Genomic DNA, 15,571 nt, shown 5'->3' with positions numbered 1-15,571 from the left:
ACATGCTATGGAAAATGAACCCCCATTTCTTGGGCACTATGCAGGCATTTCATGGAGAACACAGTCTCCCACACTTCTGCAACTCTCATCATGTAGATGGGGAATTACCCTGACCCATCACAAGTGTAGTTAGTAGCAATGATTTGAATCAAGGCCTCCTAACTCCAGCTCGGGGCTCCTTCTGATAAAGAAGTACATCTATGAAATATATGAGTATATATGCAAACTTACTTTAACTTAGGAGCTCAGAAGGGTGATGGGAAATCAAAAATATCAAGAAGAATCAGAACACTGAAGAAAAAGAAACTTAAAGGCATATTTATGAGCCCCAGTTAAATATATACAACCTTCAGTCAAAAAATATTTATGAAAGGCATGAATGTTTTAGGAGCTACAAGAGAATCAATCCACAAAGATGAAAGAAGTAACTCACCCAGGGCAGAGAGCACCTCATCAGCCCAGATACAACAGAACAAAACAAACAAACAAAAAAAACCAAAAAAAAAAAACCCAGAGAGCTATTTAGCAACAATCTGTTGCAGAAGAATCCCCATTGTGCATTTAGGATGTCATTCATTGCTCTGCTGAGTTCTTGTGTTCAAAGAAATAAGGCAAGGTCTATTTCTCTTTCCTAAATCCCTGGATCCTTGCCTTCTACCCACCCCAACCAAACCCCTACACTAAAAGACAGAAATTGGTAGCTGACTACATTATTGACTCAAATCCCCAAAATTGTACTCCCAAATGCCAAAGGGATGATTTATACGTACACTGCTGATTCACCTAGAGAATATAGTGTGCAGTCAATGGGAAGGAGAAGAATTGTGCCTCCTACCTTACAATTCTCTACTTAAAGGCAGTCCTTTTTTCAGAATACTTTTTTATTTTTAATTCAGGAACAAGACACTGAATTTTATCCGGGATCTCAATGCACTTCATGGATGTTATCTAGAGGCCAGTATTAGTTTTGTCTGTTCTTTAGACCCTTCCTGTACACAACAGTTTAAATAATAAATAAAAGCTTAACGTGATATGGAGGGTTTACATTTTGACAGAGATAAAGGTCAAAAACAGAGGTGCTATTCATTCCTTTCCATTCCAGGCATTAGTTCTCTGGCTGGGGAATGGCTTGGGAAAGGCCATAAGAACTTTGGAAGCCCTTGATCCCACCTTACTGAACCTCCATCTCTCCCGCTGCATGGGCACTGACTGACTCTACAATCTGAGAGACAACTCTAGGCAGTGATTGTAAGAAAATTTTAATCCTCTGGAAATCAACTCATCATAAACATGAGTTAATTGAAATTTAGGTTTTGATCTTCCTTTTATTAATAAGTGATAACATTAATTAAAGTATCATTATCTGCTATTATAAACAGATTTCAAAAATGTGTATTGTCCCAAACAGTAGAAATCTTCACAAATGTAAAAGCCAAAATGGGTGACATTGATCCGCCGTGGTCCTCTTCCTGATTCCAGGAAACAGGTTCCTCCATCTCATGGCTCCATCATCTTCAACATGGGGCTCCCCAGGTTAATGGCTCATCTGTGTCTGCACCAGGCTGGTCAACAGGGAAGAGCATGGAAGGGACCATGAGAAATCCTTATATGCTGGACCAGGAAGTGAGACATATCACTTCTGATCACACTCTGTTGGTTAGAGTTCAGTCACATGACCACACCTTATACAAGGGAAGTTGGGAAATGTAGGCTGTGTGTCCAGGAAGAAGAGGAAACAGGTGAGTTTTATTGCTAGACAGTCTCCATGACAATAGGAAAATAAATTAACATCAGCACAATAACAACAAAATTGCAGTTTCCAGAGTATACCCTGGAGGCTACAGAAGTGAGACCTAGTCTCTAATAACTACATCTTCAGTCCTACACAAGATCTCTGTGTAGAATAAAGATCTTGTAAGGTTTTTTCTTCTCTAAGAAAATTTCATCACCATGATGGGAAAACTCCTAAGAAATGAAAACAAAGATGTATTTTAAGGAAGAAAAAGAGTTTCAGCATCAAGAGTTGAAGGAGAAAAAAAATCATTGAAATATCCCTAATTAGTTTGAAATTTTAATTTACCAAAAGGTACATTCTCATTCAAGCTAGTTAATTGGGGGGTTACCCTAACCAGTTAATAAGCCATGGTTATTAATAGCGATATTGTAGTATTCATTATACTAATGAATTCCTATTTACATATAGTCCACCTGAGATTAAATAGAAGCTGAGGGAAAGGAAGGAAGGAAGAAAGAAAGGAAGGAAGGAAGGAAGGAAGGGAGGAAAAGGGAGAGAGAGAGAAAGGAAGTGAGGAGGGAGGAAGGGAGGGAGAGAAAAAAGGAAAGGAAGGGAAAGAAGTAGTTCCCCTCTGTGTCGGTGTTTTCTCCATCATTTGTTCACTGGACAACTACACTTAGCTTTGAAAATCAGTCTCCCCTGCTCTAATTGCAATGACAAAAAGTAGCTCTGAGTGAAGAAACCCAAAAGTATTTGAAACCAGGTTACAACTCCCCTCAGTAATTTGGTTCTATAAGAAAATATACATGCCAACAAATTATCTTTCACTCCTGCAAGAAGAGATCCAGTTCTTTTGGGAATCTGAATTTATTTCAAGAGTGGGATGGGAAGGAAAGCACTCATTTAACCAGTTTTTAAAACAGATTTCATGACTATAAGCTTGAAAAAAGTCTCTGGCAGAAAAACACCTTAACTCTAATCGAAGCTAAACTGATGTTCTTGATGTTGGAGGGGTGCAGAGTGAAAGACGAATGGGTTGTGCTCCAGTGTCATGCATGTCTGTGAAAAACCAAATACTCATACTAGCTTGTCCCCTTCAATCTGAGCCATCATCCAAGAAATGCAAATACTGAGGCTCAGTATCAACTGATATTGATTAGAGTAAATGAAATAAATGCACTCAAACATCACTAATGGAAATACAATTTGGAAGGTAGTTTTTTTGGAAATTTTGTCAAGGTTAGATGCATTCATATTTTTCAAACCAATGATTGAATTTCTAACCTCATTTCAAAGGAAATGCTCTTAATTTCAGGGGGAAGAAGTCATATATAAGATGTTTGTTGGGCTTCCCTGGTGGCGCAGTGGTTGAGAGTCCGCTTGCCGATGCAGGGGACACGGGTTCGTGCCCCGGTCCGGGAGGATCCCACATGCTGCGGAGCGGCTGGGCCCGTGAGCCATGGCCGCGCTGAGCCTGCGCGTCCGGAGCCTGTGCTCTGCAATGGGAGAGGCCACAACAGTAAGAGGCCCGCATACCGCAAAAAAAAAAAAAAAAAAAAGATGTTTGTTGCAAAGCTATTTATGACAGCAAATGCCAACAATGGGATAGTTTCAATCAATTTGGCATATAGACTATAATGAAGATATTTGAAATTATGCTGTAGTTTTGGTCCTATGCAACTTATTACCCGTCATGAATCAGTAAACTTGTAATTACTGAATATTTAGAGCTCTTAGTGTCAAAGTAATTGAGACCTCAGTCTTTAGCTTTAAGTGAATACTTTAGTTTGTGCTTTCTGAGCGGCTAGAATATTGTATTCCTGTTTCTAAGTTTGGGGCATTTTAATGGCATTACATTTGGGAATGAATGGAAATTGAATGCCAGGATCACTTTGAAAATGACGTCATTTTACAAAAACTTGGAGACAGGCTTAAAAGATAATGTTAAGTGAAAAAGCAGGAAAGGAAAATTGTTGGTAGAGTCTGGTAACAAAAAAATGAAATAGGAATGAACATTTTGAAATAGGAAAAAAATCCTATTTTTTTTCCACTTTCCTTCATCTTTTCAAAATTTCTTCAAAAAAAATTAACATTTTCTTTGAGAAAAAAGAAAAGATATATTATATGTATAACTTAAAAAAAAAATTACCTCTTAGGTCTATACCTTCCCATATCTTGACTGCAACTCTCAAATTGTAACAATCATGTAGGTTACACGAAGCCTGATATTAGCCAGGCGACTGCAATACCTCCTAAGAAACTGGGCGGGCCTCATTCCCAGAAGCAGTGTGAGCCCTAAGAGGGACGATGTCCATGTAGCCAATCAAGTGTCTCAGGTCCACAACCACTTCATATGGAGCAAGGATGATGACACTGAACACAAGCAAGAATTCCATTCTTCCTCAACTCTGCAGCTCTCCTTTACCCTGGATCTAGAAATGACCTCTCAGGCTGAGGAAGTATAAGGCGGCAAAAGGACCAGAATCTGCCTCTCCCGCTCCTCTTTAAGGTGACTGTACCACCGATAAAACGACAAGCTACTAGAAGGCAAGCTGAGTCAGGTCTCGTAGCCAGCAATCTCCTTATTGCTCTTGCGGGCAGAATGAGGTTTTGTTTCTCTTTCGGTGAGAGCGACACTGAGCCTATCTCGGTCAGGGCCTTCTGCATCATCCTAAAATGACTTTTTTTTCTTTCTCCTGCATTTAATCGTATTCTCTGCCACTAAACTTTTTAAAAAGCGGTGCTTAGATCCTGTTGAGCTGGGCATGAAAGAGCCCCTTTGCTCCCAGGGTTCTGATGGAGGAGACTTACCTTTAAATTGTGAAGAATCTCAAGGATCCCACTTGCCTGTGATCCCACTTTAGCCTCAAGTTCTGTCTCCTCCCCAGAATTCAGATATAGGGTTGGGCTTGAGGAGGTAATGGTGCAAGTTGACCGTGTCACTGGGTACAATGGTATTTCCTGAGAACCAACTTGGGTGTTCGGTAGCGCATTAGCTGCTGGATTAGGACAGTGGAAACATGCTTTAAACAAATTATTCCAATAAGTTACTAACTAATTAACCTCAACTGTCCAGAATGCTATAGGAGTGTCTCACAGGGAGACATAACTCAGCCTAAAGCAGTGATTTTTTTCAACCAGGGACAGTTTTACCCTCCAAGGGGACATTAGGCAATGTCTGAAGACATTTTTGGTTGTCACAATTTGGAGGAAGGTGAGGACAGGAACGAGAGTATTACTGACCTTCAGTAGGTAAGAGCTAGCATGCTGCTAAACACTCTACGATGTCAATAGTGTCTAGGTTGAAAAAACCCTGGTAATTTTCAGTTTCTGCCCAGTTTCTGATTCAGGAGGTATGGGGTGAGGCCTGAGAATTGCATTTCTCATAAGCTCCCAGGTGATGCTACTCTCTGTTGGACCAGGAACCACACTTGGAGAACTATTGGTCTGCATTTTCAAAGAAGTCATCCCCAGAAAATGACGTGTAAAGGCCCAGCGAGCATTAGCTGAAGAAAAAGGGAAAGATAAGCTTTTGCATGCAGTTTGTGCAAAAACGCAGAAGTAGGAAGTTTTGTCATGTTCAAGTAGCTGAAATAAACAAACATGGGGTTGAATGAAGCTGGAGAGGGAGCCAGAGAGAGATTGTGCAGGGCTATTGTAGAAGCATGGTCTCTATTCCATTGAAAGCTATGGAAAGGCACTGAAGAGATTTTTAGCAGGGGGTTGGGGAAACTTGACTGGGCAGTTGGGGTGAAGAGTAAAGTAAAATATGTTGCCTGTAGTTTAATATAATAAAAGAGCATGGCCTTTGGAACCAGACAGTCCTGAATTTCAATTCTAGTTAAGCCTCTTTGCTAGTTATATGATCAAGGGCAAATCATTTAACTTTCTGTGAGCCTCTGTTTCCTCTCTGTAAAATGGAACCATTCAGACCTACGTCACTAGATTGTTGTGAGAATAAATGAGATCATGTTTGTAAAAGTGTCTGGCACACAGGAAGGCTCAACAAATGTTAATTCTCTTCCATTAATCATCAACGATGAAAGGATCAGGGTCTCCTCCAGAACCTAATTTGCATCTCAAAAAGCACACAGTAAAGCATGATGTCAACAACACAGGTCTGTCCAAAGAGTGCTTGTATCCCCTGTGTGTGCCAAACGTATGTCAGGGCCTGCTGCTGGCAAGTTTAAGGGCAAATTAGGCAACCACCAACCCACGCAAAAAGGCTGCAAAGCTAATGCTAGGTTTGCAGATACCATCACAGAACTCAGGCCAAAATTACCTAATTTATTGACGTTTGCATACTTCCAGAGGCTCTTTTACCAGGTCCCTTATTGTTTTGTAGCCTGACAATGGGAAGGAGAAACAGTGCTTAAAACCACAATAAATAATAATAATACTTAGCACTTAAATAACCTCCGCCATCTTCAAAGCCATTCACAAACACTCACAAATTAAGACTCACCCAGTCCCAGCCTTGGGAAAGTATCATTATCTTGGTTTCTTCCATACAGCACAGAGGATGAGCCAGTAGAGTTGTCCAAATTCTGGCCACTTGGCTTGAGAATCAGCTGCTTTAATTCAATCCAGGCATCACTAGTGGGCCCTAGAAGAATCTGGGCATTTCTTTGGATCATAGAGTAGTACAGAATGTTTGATGAGAAGAGTAATTCCACTTTCCAAGAATTCTTTAAAATAATAAATAAAGAAGGTAGAGGAAATGCTTGGAGGAGATGCGTAGGTTTATGGCATAGATTGTGGTATGGTTTAACTTCATCAAGTTGTAAACATGTGTAGCTTTTTGTATGTCAATCACACACTCAGTGAAGTGATTTTAGATAAAAGAAAAAATCCCTTGTGAATCTAATTTTGCACAGAAGTACCCAGCACAATCTGAATTAGACTTAACTGGAAGGTTGGTTTTTTGGCCAACAAAGTGCTGTCTCTGAATCCCCAACTCTCTTACTCTACCATCTCCCAGAAAACTGAGTGAATGTCAGGATTTTTGCATGTGTTTGATAATTATATAATTAATAATGATAATATCTCAAAGTTTCCTCATCTGTAAACTAGAGATAATGGACCACAGGGTTCTTGTGAGGACAAAGTATGAAGAATGCCAGGGTGGCAATCAACACAAGAAAGCTTTCCTTATCATTGTTGTGGTTGATACCATTGCCATTAGATTTTTATTATTTTCCATATATTTCCCATATGCTGTGTCTTACAGGGTTCATCACAGTCCTCTTGTAAAGGTAAGCAGGTAATATTACCCTCTGCGGAAATGTGGGCTCAGAGAGAGAAAACAGACTCACCTAAAACCACAGAGCTCATCACTGTCAGAAGAGGGAGGAGCCCACGTGCTGTCTTTATATCATCCCTGCTTCATTCATAATTCCTCTCTTCCTTCTTCTGTGCTAAGCAGTACATTCCATTTTCTCCTTCAAATCCTCCACCCACAATATTTAATCTCACTTTTACAGGAAGCTCAGCATCTGAGAAGTTAAGTAAGATGTACAAGGTAGCGCTAATGTGGACCTTAGGATCTGGGTCCAGGTCTATCTGGCCCTAAAACCTGAGCACTTAATCAGTGCAATAGACCAGAAAACAATCTACAGAAAAAGACTTTTTAAGTCTAGCATGTTTGCATTCTCTCCCTCTACACATTCCAGGCAAAGAATGGCATCTCTTATTTTTGCTCCCGTAACTCCACAGCAACTCTAGACATTTATTGAGCCCCTATTATGTGCCATACACTGTACCCAAGGTCTATGGAATATCTTCAAGGATCTTGTACTCAAGAAGCTTCATGTCCAGTGGAAAAGGTGAGCATCAGCTCTTACCACTGCTCCTCAGAACCAAGATTGAGAAAGGATCATTCAAAATGGCCATGGCTACAATTCTGGATCTCGGAAATGCCAACCATCCCCACCTTCACCCCTACTCCTGTGCTACCAAGGGCATGATGATTTAGAAACAGAATCAGACAACTGCATAAGACGGTCCTCATTTGTCTCAAGGTATAAGGTATTTGTTCTCAAGGAAGTCCTGTATGCTTATTTCAAAGTGGATTATGTTTTCTAGTCTATTGCACTAAGTGCTCAGGCTTTAGGGCCAGATAGACCTGGACCCAGATCCTAAGGTCCACATTAGTGCTACCTTGTACATCTTACTTAACTTCTTAGATGCTGAGCTTCCTGTAAAAGAGAGATTAAATATTGTGGGTGGAGGATTTGAAAGAGAAAATGGAATGGAGTGCTTAGCACAAAACTGGGCACATGGTAGGTCTCCATACATAGCAGCTATTGTCATTACTGTTACATTATTATGCTATTGTTGTTATTATTAAACCTCTATTCTTTACACAAAAATTGTATTAAATCCGAATGCAAAGTTTGGCAATGATGCTGCTAATATCTCTCCTATAGATAATCTTAGTGCAAACTCACTGGTTATCAATGAAGTCCTTGAAAATAATACAACTATCCATGATATAGTTGCAGAGATTAAATTTTTTTAATTCTTTGTGCTTTTTGGCAGAACTGCAAAGCTCAGAAATAAGGAGCCAACTCAAAGGAACGGAGTTGTTAGAATGAGAGAGAGTGGAAATCCCAGCTCTGCACCTTACTAGTTGTGTGATCTTGGGGAACTCAACTCTTTAAAGACTCTGTTTTCTCTTTTGTAAAATGGGGACAATAAGATCAACTTCCCTGGGTTATTGAAGAGCTAATAAAATAATGTGTGGCATTTTACAAATCCTAATAAAATACCTATGATTAGGTTTTTACTGTTCTTAAAACATGGATGGCTTTAGGTAAAAAGACACTGGAGAATAAATTAATAACTATTTTATAAATATAGTTATATTGTAGATAAACTCTTTTAAAATAGATAGACAATTGCTGATGGAAAAAATAATGGAAGGGCTGCTTGTAGCAAAAGGGTGGAAAGGAATGCATCATAATCATTAAATGCCTTTTGTGTACCATACAAATTGCATGATATTAATTGCATGATATTAATTGCATGATATTAATTGCATTAATTGATTAATAGATCTAGACAGAACTGGGTTCAAATCTTAGTTCTCCTGTTTCTTGGCTGTGCAGCTTTAGATGGTTACTTAATCTCTCTGAGCTTCCTGATCTATAAATGAGATAACCAATAACATCTACCTCATAATGTTTTGGTGAAAACTTAGGGCATGAAAAGTACTTACACTGTACCTGAGAAATATCAGGCACTACATAAATGTCCCCTTTATTTTGACTCTTATACAAAAAAGAGGAAAAACAACCTAGTTAAAGTTCTCTATGTCTTTTAAGGGGTAGAATACATTTGTCTCAGGCAGAGCAGCAGTTACAAGAGTAACATCTGAAGATGCTACACTAAGTGAGAGAAGCAGAGGCATGGAATTGAAATCCTCAGTGCCTTTATATCAGAGAACTGCAACAAAGAAAGCAGAATCAAGGCTGGGTCCAACATGAGGGTAGCAAGACACTATACTGCCTGAAATGTCACTGCAAGCAGGGTGATCTTATATCCCAGTCTGCCCAGGCATTACAGTTATCTTTTGATACATAACCAAGCACCCCAAATTTATGTCTTAAAAGAGCATAATTTTGTTCAAGCATTTGCAATCTTGGCAGGGCTCTGCAAAAAGAAAGGAAGGAAGAGGAAGGAGGGAAGGGAGAAAGGAAGGGAGGAAGGAAGGAAGGAAATAAGAAGGAGAGAGAGAGGAAGGGAGGAAGGAAGAGAAAGAGAGAGAGGGAGAAAAAAAGAAAAGGGAGGAAGTGAGATAGGGAATAGACGATCGGTTGAAAGATAGAGATAGATGATAGACAGATAGGTGATAGGTAAATAGGTAGATAGATAATTGAAAAGTTACAGAAGGGCAGAATTGGCTTGAACTCAAGAAGAAATTCTGAGGACTACCCCAACTTTGGTGGGCTCCAAAGGAAAGAATTCCTCTAGGGACCAGAGGTTGAATAGTGACCTCTGACATCCCTTCCAGCTCTCAGATTCTGTGACCCTCTCCAAAGAACAGACGTGGTGGTGATTAACATTCCCTTTTTCCCAAGATGGGTGGTGCACGCTTTCATCTTCCAATGTTTATAAATGCCTTTGAAGGTGGAATGTGTCACATACATACTAAGAGCTATTATTAATATGGTGCCCAAACACCTCTCTCCACATGATAGTCAAAGAACAAAGCATTAGGGGTGCAAGTAAGCATGTGTGTGCACACACTCCAATTGAGGAATGTTCTTTATTCTCACCCTGCCTTGGGAGAGGCAGGATATTTCACAGAGGCCAGAGATGGAGCAGAATCAGGGACATGCAAGTGTCGAAAGAGAGAATTCGATGACAAGCTTGGAACATAACTGATCAATGCAGTTATCAATGCAGTTTTGATTTCTCCTATTTGCTATAAGACATGAGCTAAGCACAATAGAAAATGTAAAAATGTCATGGATACAAGGTCCTGCACTGGAGGACAGAGACATTGAGTCAGTATCTTCTGAAGTCTACTCTCAGAAGATAGACTTAAAGGCCAGTAGACCAAGTCCCAAATGCAGATAACCCACCAGGACTGAGCAAGGAGAGATCTTGTTTATAGAACACCAGGGGTAGGTCATCTAAAATTTTTGCTGCAATTGCAGAGGTCATGTTTCTAAAACATTTTTGTTCATGAATACTTTAATCCCATGAAAGTTAGTAACCCCCTTCCCAGAAAAATACACATGCAAATGAAATCTTGCATGAAGTACGTGTGGAATTCACAAATTTCCAAAAGCTCTGTCTTCCCTGGGCCCTTTTCTGTAGGTCTTGTGTAGCTGTATACTCTAAATTTTGAAATTATCTAACTCTGATCAGATTCAAAGCAGACAACAGATCTCCACCTCCGGATTCTGGGCATCCAGCTCAGTGCCTGGCAAGTCATGCACCTAAGATAAGTGCTTGTTTAATAGATAAACACAGAATTAAAGTATTTAAAAGAACAAGGAATCCTCCTTTAGCTGTATCTCTAAGGGTCTTTTTTATTTGTTTTATTTTTGGGTTGTTTTTTAATACTTCTCAGGCATTTGACCACCATAGGTTAGCAAGCCAAGAACAAATAAATGAATAAGTGAATCACCCAGAATTATTTCAAGAACAAAGGAAGGTTGAAACATTTGCTCTCTTACCCCCAACACAGGACGCAAACTCTGTCTTGAAGAGCTCTAAGGAACTATGTGTAAACTGCAAAATTCACACCTAACATGGCAAAATTGAAGAAGTCTGTTTTCAGAAATCCCAGAAAAATAGCAAAGCAGAACAAGTCAAGCCCTTGATCTATCTGAGCAGAATCAGCCACGGTAGACTTCTTAAACTTTCAAAGGTTCCTCCATCGTGAAGAAATGGGAGTAGGTCGCGCTTAAATTCACCACCAGCTGTAAATGTTGCCAGGATAAACCCTTCAACAAGACAAGCGCCCCTGGCAACCATTCACTGGAAGAAATGGATCCTATCGCTCAAGCAAGGTCCTCATTTACAAAAGTCAAGATGGCCAGAGAAAGAGAGGCAAAGACGAGAGAGAGTAAACGATTGAGGGTAGCAGGGCGAGAGGGACAGAGGAAGCCTTCAGGTCAAGTCTTCCGGCTTCCTCTCTTTCTAAAGTAGTCATCCGCTTTCAAGAGGTAAATAAAATAACACCATATGGGTATGACATTATGCAAATGAGAAGTCGGAGAGAAGACACCCTAATAGCTACTGAGAGCCAGATACCCAGATGGGAAGCTGTGCGGTGTCTCATCTCCGGGGGCCCTCACTCCGTGCCCAGCACCTTTGCATGCTGGTCCAGGACTTCAAGCCTTGAGGGCTTCCAACTTCCGGCCACCTTGAGGGGCTTTTTAGTAAAGTGCCACGAAGATAAAATTAGAAACCGGGCTTCCTTTTTTTTCCCCGTCACTCTATTAGTTACACATAAATCAGCATCAACTGAGAAACACGCCCTCCCAATTTTCAATGACAGACACAAGAGTAGGCTGGGTTTTAGCCACTACCTCCAGGCTGCCTCTCAGATCCTCTCCACCTGCCACCCCCAAAACAAAAGAAAACCATGCCCCTCACCCCAGCATTCTCACCATTTCATCTGTTCCCTCTTCTTTCTAAATGTGTGACCCGTGGAAAATAGCTCAAGTTCTTTGACCCTCATCTGTGAAATGAGAATTAAAAAAATCTCTCCACTACAGGTACACAAAAAAGATGATCAACATCGCTAATCATCAGAGAAATGCAAATCAAAACCACAATGCGATATCGCCTCACACCTGTCAGAATGGCTATCATCAAAAAGAACACAAATAACAAATTGTTGGTGAGGAAGTGGAGAAAAGGGAACCCTTGTGCACTGTTGATGGGAATGTAAATTGGTGCATCCACTGTGGAAAACATTATGGAGGTTTCTCAAAAAACTGAAAATAGAACAACCCAGCAATTCCACTCCTGGGTATGTATCTGAAAAAAACAAAAACACTAATTGAAAAGATACATGCACCCCAATATTCATAGCAGCATTATTTACAATTGCCAAGATATGGAAGCAATATAAGTGTCCATCAACAGAAGAACGGATAAAGATGTAGTGTATATATACAGTGGAATGCTATTCAACCATAAAAAGAATGAAAATTTGCCATTTGCAACTTGGATGGACTTGGAGAGTATTATGCTAAGTGAAATAAATCAGAGAAAGACAAATGCTGTATGATATCACTTATACATGGAAGCTAAATAATACAACAAACTAGTGAATATAAGAAAAAAGAAGCAGACTCACAGATATAGAGAAGAAACTAGTGGTTACCAGTGGGGAGAGGGAAGGGGTGAGGGGCAAGATAGGGGTAGGGAATTAAGAGGTACAAACTATTATGTATAAAATAAGCTACAAGTACAACATGGAGAATATAGTCAATATTTTATAGTGACTATAAATGGTGTATAACCTTTCAAAATTGTGAATCACTGTATTGTACACCTGTAACTTATATAATACTGTATAGCAACTATACTTCAATAAAAGAAAAATATTCTTAAAAAGGCTGTCCACCTGCAGAGTTGCCCTTATAACTGGGTGAGGTTTGGCAGCAAGCTGGTCACCAACTGCTTAGTGAAGATTGTTGTATGCAAATCATCATGAGTCCAGTTGGTTTATAACCCCAAATTCAGCCTCAAATATGATCCCCAAGGGCAAGGTCTTGTCACTCACTATAGGGGCTTTCAGTCTTGCGGGTGATCAAAAAATGCTGCAGATGCCAGAGATGGGAATAAAAGATTCATTGATCCTTTTCTTTCCTCAAGGCTGCTTTTTGTGCCATTTATGTTTATTGAGAGAAGAAAATGAGGGCAGAAGTTTCATAAGAGTTGTTTTTTTGTTGGTCATTTTGTTGTTTTTTCGTAAGGGTCAAGGCTTTGTTCATTTGTATGTGATTTACATTTGCTTTTTGGAGACCGTAATTTTGTTAAGTTAGCCTGAGATGGAGCAGGGTGAATCATGGAACCCGCAGCATCTATGCAAAGCCTGCCTCTGACAGGTGAGGTCTGCAGGACGTCCTGCTCAGCTTCCTCAAGTGTGACCACACTCAGGAGATGCTCCTTTGTGAATGTTACTAGATGAATGTTATTGTTCTGCTGTAAAGTTTAGAAGTGTATTTTAAATAATTATTGATAAGTATTGATACCTGTTTTCCATTTGATGTAGAAAGAGCGACTTTTCTTCTGTCATATTTCTATTTAGGTTTTTAAAAAGTTACTGTAAAGAAAATATAAAATGAACAGTAATACAGATGGTATCCAACTGAGTCAAAAATCTTGAACTGGTTCTCCAATGATAATTTGTATTTGAGAAACCATGGGTGAGTAGAGAAAACTTTGAAGAAAAGAAAAGCTATCTGGGCTCCAGTTCTAGCTCTAGTGATTTTTCTGTGAAAATGTAGGCATACCATATTACATCTCAGTTCACAGATTTTCCAGTCAGTGACAGTGAGGATGATGCTACATGATGGGAGATAACTTCTTCTCTCTCCTTCATTCCACTCATGAAAAGCATCCTTATTCTTTAAGAGTTACCCTACCCAACGACTCTTTGTTCAAAAAATGTATTAACTAACTTATTGTGGTGATCATTTTGTAATGTACACATATATCAAACCATTATACCTTAAAATTATGCAATGTTATATCTCAATTTTATCTCAGTACAGCTGGAAAATAATTGTTTAAATATTTTAAAATACACACACACACACAGTAAGGGGTTGAATGACGATATGAAAGACTTGCTTTTCCAAGAAAAGCATACCATCAAGTTTCCAGAAAAGAGGAATTTGTTGGAAACCCATCACCCTCTGTTGTAACATCAGTCTCGATCAGAACAATATCAGTTTTTATCGAGGAGCTGCCATTTAGAGCAGAGATCTGTAAACTACAGCCCATGGGCCACATCTGGCCAACCACCTGTTTTTGTAAGCAAATTGTTATTGGAACACAGCCACATTTGTTCAGTTACATATTTTCTATGGGTGCTTTCATGCTACAATGGCTGAAGCCTGACTCAACTAATACAATAGACAATATAACTGGCTTGCAAGGCAGGAATCAGTCACCTCCAGCCTGTGAATTCCTCCTAATAAAGAAGAAAGCTGAAGGGTCAGTAACGAGGGGTAGTTTATTCGGTGCACGCCTCCTCATTTTGCCTGTTTGACATTCATGAACCAATGCGGTCAGAGAGAATATTACAGCTGGTATGGGAGCAAGATATATCATAGGACCTACCCCCATTCATCAGAAAATAAATCCCCACTTGTAAATGTTTTCCTAATTCCATCAAGATCACAAAAGATTACTAATACTACAAATCAATGTTATTAAAATGATATTTAACTCAGTAAATTGCATGAATGATCAGTAATGCTGAAAACCAATATCTTAAGCCCTCAAAGGACCTGCAGTTTGACTTCTGAGTCTAAAAGAGGCATTAAGTCTACGCTTAACAGCCAGTGAACCCAGGGAGGGGATGAGAAGGTAAGGAAACTGGAGATTCGTGAATAAGACTCTGAGCAAGTGAAAAAGAAGACTCTTTGACTCTTCTTAAGTCTTTGAGGTTGCACTCATTGGGAAATTGCATTATTGGTCAAGAGATATTCACTCTCCTTGCTCCAACACCATGGACAGGGCATAATTCCCAGCCTCCATGACTGGGCTTGGCCATGTGACTTACTTTGGCCAGTGGGCTGCAGGTGGGAAACGATAGGAGGTCAGTTTCAAGCTTTGTGTATTTCTAATCTCTCTCTCCCACTCCTGTATTCTCCGTGAGAAGTGGATGTCCAAGTGTCTGCTGCTGCTTCAGCCTGGGTCCAGGAATGAGAGCCACGTAGAGTACTTCTGAACCTGAAGTGCAGACAAGACCCAGTCCACAGACCGAACCTGACCAGCAGGCCCATAAGCAAGAAGTAAATCTAGTAGTGAGAGGCCACTGATATTGGGGGTTATTTGATGCTACAGTAAATCTGACTAACACAGGTCACTTCTTTGCCAATGAGGCTGTGGAAATGGTACGTTTATTATCAAATTTGTAAATTAAACACTTATGAAAGCTTGAACAGTAACTAAATGCCCATTATTTCATTTTGCACATAAGGAAGCTGAGATTGGAGAGTGAGTTGCCCAAAGGCTCTAACAAGTCAGTGGCAGAGCAAAGAGAACAGGATTCCTGCCTTGTAATACCTAATTCTTACCCTGGAAGTTTGAGGATCTGAAAGATCTGGTTTAAAACCCCACCTCTGCAAAGAACTA

General features: G+C 39.9%; 1 long non-coding RNA gene across 1 annotated transcript in view; it reads right to left on the bottom strand.

Moving 5' to 3' along the window:
- Positions 1–960: 960 nt before the first annotated feature.
- The window catches only part of LOC132413272 (uncharacterized), a 395,067-nt gene continuing 380,456 nt past the window's right edge, over positions 961–15,571 (bottom strand). Inside the window, exons 13-17 of the long non-coding RNA XR_009516664.2 lie at positions 6,201–6,423; positions 6,018–6,081; positions 4,547–4,734; positions 3,020–3,231; positions 961–1,562 (exon numbers count right to left, since the gene is read on the bottom strand). This is a non-coding gene — a long non-coding RNA (uncharacterized lncRNA). The remainder of the gene's footprint in view (positions 1,563–3,019; positions 3,232–4,546; positions 4,735–6,017; positions 6,082–6,200; positions 6,424–15,571) is intronic.

This window comes from Delphinus delphis, chromosome 17 (assembly GCF_949987515.2).
Source record: "Delphinus delphis chromosome 17, mDelDel1.2, whole genome shotgun sequence".
Taxonomy (NCBI): Eukaryota; Metazoa; Chordata; class Mammalia; order Artiodactyla; family Delphinidae; genus Delphinus; species Delphinus delphis.
The sequence above is the reverse complement of the archived record's forward strand: the minus strand, read 5'-3'. Positions and strand labels throughout refer to the sequence as shown.